The following is a 7,068-nucleotide window of genomic DNA, read 5'->3' as shown; positions in this document are numbered from 1 at the left end:
ATCCAGTAATCGTTTTGCACAGGTACCGACAGCGGGCAAGCTTGTGTTACAGAATGTTCCAGCTGGTTAGGATCTGGACTTCACAACAGAAACAAAAATAAAGTTTGCTAATAGACAGGTTGTGCTCCGAAAGTAATAAAATAGGCAGTTGAAGAAATGGAGCAAAGCAAGTTAATTTTTTGCCGGTATTGTAGCCAGCTGCGTTCCCCTAAAATAGTAAGAAAGTTCCATTTCCCGTCTGTTATTATGGGAAACTTTCTTTATCCTGATAGCCAGATAAACAGATCAGGTGTCACAACATATCACTTCTGGACTCCACCCCAGTACTTTTCCGACTAGGAACTTTACTCTCGTACATTTGGTTCTGTGGAACTGCTGTGAATTGTGACAGCAGGGGGAGACTTCATTTCCTCTACTGTTTGCAGTCAAGAGCTTTTCTTTAATGGTTTATCCCACAGCCGGGATCTTTTGTTTTTGCCAAAGAAATTCCTGTTTCTGGTAGGCAAAGTTCTACTTCTTGATAGCAGCGGTTCCTAGCAAAGCAGACTTTCTGAACTGAAGACGAGAAAGGGAAGATTCCTTTTATTTGGGACAGTTTTTATGGTGGTCAAAAGAGAGGAAATATAACCAGGAACCTGAGTCTGCATTTCTGTTGGGCTAGATTTTCTTCCTCTGTACTTTTAGATAAGGCAAATCATTTTTCCCTGATTAGCTGGCCCCCCGCCTTTCACTGGAGAAGTAGAAGGCCAGGTTTTAATTATTTATTTTTGTTGCCTGCTTCCTGAAACATCTCTCTGAATCTAACATTCATCTCGCATGGTAGAGCAGTGGCAGTTTTTGGCTACTTTTACAAAACTTAAAAGTTGCACGTTGGGCTCTTCTAAACTGATCGGTGAGGTTGAGTCACTCTTCCTGGTTTCTGAATCTTCAGGCTGACTAGTGCTCGAGAGGGAGTGACAGTCTTGCTAGACTAGACATGAGCCAGCAGGCTAATCTGCAAGCTGGGAGCCAGTACAAATTGTCATTGGTCCCTTGGTGGGTCGTGGATGTTGCCTTTGAGTGTCCGTTTTCTCCCTCTGTGTGCAGTGTGTTCTGTCTTCTCTTTTGATCCCTTGTTGTGGAGCCTGTTGAATTAAGAATAATGTCATTACTAGTGCTCTAACAACATCTGCATTGACTCTGGTCTGTAATTGGCTCCTCTTCTCTGTGCTGTCTTTTGTTTCCAAAAACTCTTTGGCTGCTGCTTCCATTTTCCAGGGGGGAAAAAGAGCGAAACTTGAGTCCCTTATTGTTTTGTTCACTTCTGTGGCTTTCCGAGGAGTAAGTGTCGTACGGTATTCCCTGATCTGTTTAGCTGCAAAGCCTCAATTCCTTGTCTGGGGAGGTGGAAAGTGAGTGGGGCGTCTCTGCCAGACTGTCCCCAAATAGGTAAGTTTGTTTTTGGAGTTCTGGTCAGTTTTGGGAACGCTGGGCAGGTTCAGAACTGACCTGTCTGATATAATCCTGCTGCTCCAGGTTTGTTCCCTAGCTAGCTCAGGTTTTAAACTTTTGTGAAAGAGAAGAAATGCTTGGGAATTTATTGGAAAATAGTAGGGGAAGGCTGAAATGCCAAGGAGGCATACATGAGTGTGACTGTTTCCCTGGGTTCTGGAAAGTGTGTCTGTCTCTGTGGACAGGAACTCAAGGAAAAAGTTTCACAGAAGTTTAGGGCTTGAAGGGACATTGAGATCATCGGGTCTAGCCTGCCTGCTCTGGACAGGAAAGACTGCTGGGGTCAAATAACCCCGATTTAGACTTGCTAAATGCCAAACTTTTCCTTCCTTTAGATGGCTCAAAATGGGGACTCCTAGCTGCGTCGGCAGCCTTCAAGCGTCTGAGAGCTGCACTTAATTTGCATAGCTAAGTACAGCATCTCTTCTGTGTGAATGGAGCCTGTGGAGACTCTGGGTTCCAGCGTGCACTTTCCACATCTGCTTGGATTGAAATGGAGTGATGCAAAAAGGGACTTGTTGCTTCTCCAAGCTGCATCTCACTACTAACAGCGAGGGCAGCCTTTGCCCAGAGTAGCAGCGCTTGGGATGGTGCACTTTGCCTTTGTTTGAAGCGTCTAGTTCTGAACTGACTTCAGGGTGTCTAAAGACCCGGGTATCTAGGACATCTAGTGGTTTTGTTTTGAGGTGTCTGCTGTTTGACAGCCCTACATTCATCAGTCCAATTGTGGATGCTTTTTTTTTTTTCCTATGTTGAGCTGTCTTAAGCACTCAGGGGTTTTCTTCACAAGGGCTAGGGCTGGTAACAATTCAAAAGTCCATGCTGGTGTGTTATGGTGTCGTATAAGCAGAGCAGCTGCTGTGTGCAGTGGGGTCATCAGACATGCATCTTAAAATGTTTAAAGTATGTAGATGCATGGGACGAAAAGGGGAAGTACAGATCCAGTGGGGCAGTCGAGAATTACCTTCTGTGAAGATAATTCATTGAATATTGGACCCTGAAGTCTGGCTGTACCCCTGCATTAAAGAGAAGGGCATCCATTTCCTGTCTGCTGCATGTAACCCTTTTGGTCCCACTTCAGTTCCCTGGTCCAATCTCTCATAAAGAAGTACAGGCAAAGTTACCAGATCTCTTGGGTTCTTTCTAGCCCAACTGCATGTCTGGGTGGGATTTGTCATTTGGTCCTGTTCTCTTGTAAATTGGTGACCTGGGCTTCTGCCTGTTTTTTGTGCCAGGTTGCGCTTATCTGTGGTTTGCCAGGTTGCTTTATGAAATAAAGCAGTGGAGTACGCAGTTCATTTTTAGTCTTTGTCATCTTGAGTTCCTTGTCCAGCTTAACTTATCACTCCTTAAACATTCGTTCTATGCTAACCTCTCCCTTACGTTACTGTAATAAAATAACCCACAGTGGCCACGCAAGGTACTTGCCTACAAAACTGCTGGTTGCTCACTGTTACAGTTGTGGTAAGCATGTTGACCTAACTCTTATGCCAAAGGAGATCCTTTTTTTCCATTTATAAAGAACTAAAGCACTTTCTCATGTCATCTCATGAGAACTGTTTTCAGAAATCCTTTTCGGGTTTTAGATTGTCCAAAGTTGTAGTTAGTCTGTCTGCTGGTTTACTGCACAAGTTCTAGTGCCAGGGTTTTAAAGAGCCCACACTAACACATCTCCCAGTTAACATTTCTAGCTTTCATTCTTTTGTATTGATGCTCGCATCAGGTCTGGTGTTTGATTTTAGGGGCATCTTGTATGCGGAGTTCTGAGAATTGCTCCCCAGGAGGCCCCTGAGCCCTTCCATGGAACAACAACGTTCTTGGTACAGGGAATGAAGGAAACGCGTTTAGGCAGAAATTGGGTGCACTTGGAACAGAAAATAGTGCTAGTTCAAACCCTTCAAACTCTCAGTGCTAATTAAAGAAAGATGCCGGTCGTTAGGCACATCTTATCTCTGTTCTGACGTACGATTTGACCAAGGATGCAGAGAGAATCTGACTCTTTTGTTCATTTTCCTTTGAAATAGGAAGGAGTGTCAACAGTGAGGCCCATGGGCCAGATCTGCCTGCAGAGGCCCATCGTCTTGGCCCCTGGTGCTTTTCCTGGGTCTTAGAGTTGACCTGTATGTGAGGCCTGCCCTGGCTGCTCTGAGATCTGCGTTGCACCCACCCCACATGCAGTGCAGCCCCAGACCAGCTGGGCCGGGTGCTGGATCTGGCATGCAGAGGTGAGGGCAGGGGGCTTTGTAGACCCAGTCTGGCCTATGGACCTGGCCTCGTGCCACTCAACTGGCCTACAGGAGATTGACACCCCTGTAATAGGGGAAACAGTAGTTCCTACTTGGTAGAGAGGTTTGGTTGAAGGCTAGTTAATCCTCAGTTAATAGAAATACAGCTTTCTTCAGCTATCAGCTTGTTGTTGTTTTTTAGACGGTGCCCTGGACATTATATCAGCTTTACAGTGTTCTTAGACTTGAAAATGGACTAAACCTCATAGTATTGCTTGAGATAATACGCAACATTGCCGTGTAACAAAAATGACTGAATGAGGCTTGTGCCTCACCTCACAGGAAGTTGGTGACTGATCAAGAGCTACTGGCCAGATTTTATAATATTCTTCCTTCTTAAAGAGAGAGTGCATGGAAGCTTCAGCACGTTTTGTCTGTTCGGGGTACGGGATTTATTTGTGCTTAATAAACCATGGTAATCCTGTACACAGTTATTGGCAGTGAACACACGCTCAGCTCTTACGGGGATGTTGTATAAAGGAGGGGTTAGTCAATTTTGGTGGTGTTGGCAGTTTGCAAACTATGTGCAGCAGTGAGTCATACAGTGCCAAAGCGCTGTTTGAAAATGGCCAGTTCTCATATGTGTATAATAGGAGGATTTAGAGCACTCCAGTGAAATGCTTGCTAAGCCCCGGCCAGAGAGCAGGCATTGAAGCAAGTATCTGTTTGAAAATTCCAGCATAAAGGTCTCTCCTCTCTCTTTGTTAAATGGCAGCATTCCTCTGCGCCCCCCAGATGCTAACATGAGCTGCAGCTTTTCTGCTTCACCTGGCTTCTGCCAGGCTGGAACGGTCTTTCTGAAACTAGGGCCTTTCCCCATGGTGCACACGACTCTGTACCCTGCTAGCAACCCCAGCACACACCCCTGACAGACAGCCACTTTCCTTGGAGCAAGGAGCAGTAGCTTTTCACTCACCCTCTTTATTTCTAATGCTTAGTTACATGGCGCATCTCATCCATAAATCTCCAGATACCCAATATTAGCCTGTATCCTGGAGGTGATGAGACTGCAGCACTGAGGTGGTCAGTCATTTGCTCAAGGTGGCTCAAAGGCTGGCCTTGAATCCTGACCCTCAGTGTGTGCTTTGTCCATTGGATGCTGATGCTTTTGTAAGACGGGTTTGTTCCAGAGGGGGATAAAACTGTCTCCTGGACCCCTCACCCTCTATTCCTTTGACTATCTGGCAATGTTACCTGCTGGGCATATGCTTAATGCATCAACCTCTGTTGAAGATAGAAGCAACATAGATTATAAACCTGAAATAAGAGGATTTAGTGTCCAGTGGGTTGTGTAAAACAGGGAATCCAAAAGCAATGAGTGTAATCTGTCTCAATGCTTGACTTTTTACCTACTGAACCAGCAAGAAATGGCCAGCTGTTAGCCACAGCCTACTTCAACTTGTTTTTGACCATTGACCTAACATTTAAAGAGCTCTGGCAACATATACTGTATGCCCAAAGTGGCACAAAGCCTGCTTGCAACTGGAACAGGGCAATTCATTTGCAGTTAACAACCTCAGGTTTGGGGTTTTAATTTTGTCTGGCTATCAACTCTTTGTACAAATTGAGGTTTCCTTGGCATTCATCATTCAGAATTGCCAGTTGAATATCTTGTAGAGTTTTGGTTACGTTATGCACGCGCAGTCTGAGAGTACTGAGATATTTGAGCTGTTTGCTTTTGATTAAGCACATCTGCCAAGTGATGTTTATATTCAGCACAGTCTGAACATAACTCTGCGAATCAAGTTTCTGGTGCGAGTGCTTGTATTTGTGTATCCATGATTACTGGCTGGAGATCAGCTGTTTGCTTAGAGATGAGAGCAAACTTCTCCAAGATGAATCCAGCAGATAGCAAAATCTCTGTAACTATTACAGCATCTAGGCTTCCCTGAGTGTTGCCTGGTTGCTTTCTCAGCTTCCATCTACAGAAACTAGTGTATCCTGTGAACAAAGGGGCAGGTCTTCAGTGCTGTACTTCTCTAGGGATTTAGCTGAGTTGTCATATTCATCTGTCTGTTACTGTCTTCATAAATCACCATATTTTACTTTTGACCACTTATTTGGGAAAATTAATGCATATAGGCTCAGATTATTGAAGTGAGATTTAAAAGCCTTTTAGGTTTTACCCACTATACCTACTCCTTGTGCTGTTCTGATCAGCCCACCTGTGAGTACTAGTTTATCTAAACTACAGAAGCCAAAATCACTAGGCCAATAAGTCTGTGTTCTGTGATTTGAGCTGTATAAACTGTGACTCCTCTATCTATATAACACAAATAGAAAGGGAATGTAGCCCTTTATATAGAACGAAAGTTAAGTGCTCTCTGTCACCCAAGTGCATATTGATTTATTAGTTTTTCATTGCTCTTTGACTAGCTTCCACCCTATAATGGACCACACCATAAACATAATGCAGTTGACAACTGGTTTGAGGTATGACTTGGTATTTGCTCAGTATAAGTGTGGGTTTGGTTCTTATATGTTTTAAAGGGGTCGAATTAAATGTAGTTTGTAGCAGCATAGTCTGATTTACTTTGAGTCTAGTGTTGACCCCCTCCTCCCCTCATTCACTCTAAAATTCAGTTAGATTGGGTTGAAATTTAACCCCAAATGTAGGGGGTGTTGAAACAGGCTTGTATAGATTGGAAATGCACAAAAATTTTCATAGGGATTTTTCAAAATCAGCATTGCAAACTTTTTACAACAAAACAACAGGCCCTTCTAGTCCTTGCAACTTAATTGAGAGAGCAGTAGTTCTCAACTTTTTTTGTATCGGGACCCATTTGTAAACATTGGCCAGTCCCAACCCAGTGTGCCCCTCACTCCTGACCCATTGCCCCTAGGCCCCAGCCCCCCAGTGTGTGGGGTAGGGGGGGAGAGGGTGTGGGGCATGGGAAGCCCTAAGTAGCCCCTTGCAGGCTGGAACTCTGCCAGCCTGCAAAGGAAAAGCCGCAGTTTCCCATGATTTTCTCTTTTAAAGGATCACTTTTGTTGATCCATTTTTAAAGTTTGCTTGCAGCCCTTTCATATATTATTGCAGTGCACTTTTGGGTTGCGACCCACAGGTTGAGAAATGCTGCCTTAGAGCAGTGGTTTTCAGCCTGGGATCCGTGGACCCCTGGGAGTCCACAGATTATGTCTAAGGGGTCTACAAAAGATGGCTATGATCAATCACAAGTATATGAATACCCACACTTACTATTTAAAGGGGTGTGCACCTCCATTTGAAATTTCCAAAGGGGTCCACAAATGAAAAAGGTTGAAAATTAGGAGTGCACAGATAAAGATTTTT

General features: G+C 44.3%; 1 protein-coding gene across 1 annotated transcript in view; it reads left to right on the top strand.

Annotated features, from left to right (window-relative positions):
• The first annotated feature begins 434 nt into the window (after positions 1-434).
• TNPO3 (transportin 3) overlaps positions 435-7,068 on the top strand; it is a 65,770-nt gene continuing 59,136 nt past the window's right edge. Inside the window, exon 1 of the mRNA XM_006037956.3 lies at positions 435-498. The gene's annotated coding sequence lies outside the window, so the exon portion shown is untranslated. The remainder of the gene's footprint in view (positions 499-7,068) is intronic.

The sequence above is a fragment of the Alligator sinensis genome, unplaced genomic scaffold (assembly GCF_000455745.1).
Source record: "Alligator sinensis unplaced genomic scaffold, ASM45574v1 scaffold1412_1, whole genome shotgun sequence".
In the NCBI taxonomy this organism is placed as follows: Eukaryota; Metazoa; Chordata; order Crocodylia; family Alligatoridae; genus Alligator; species Alligator sinensis.
Note: the sequence above shows the minus strand (reverse complement) of the source record. Positions and strands in the feature narration are given on the sequence as shown.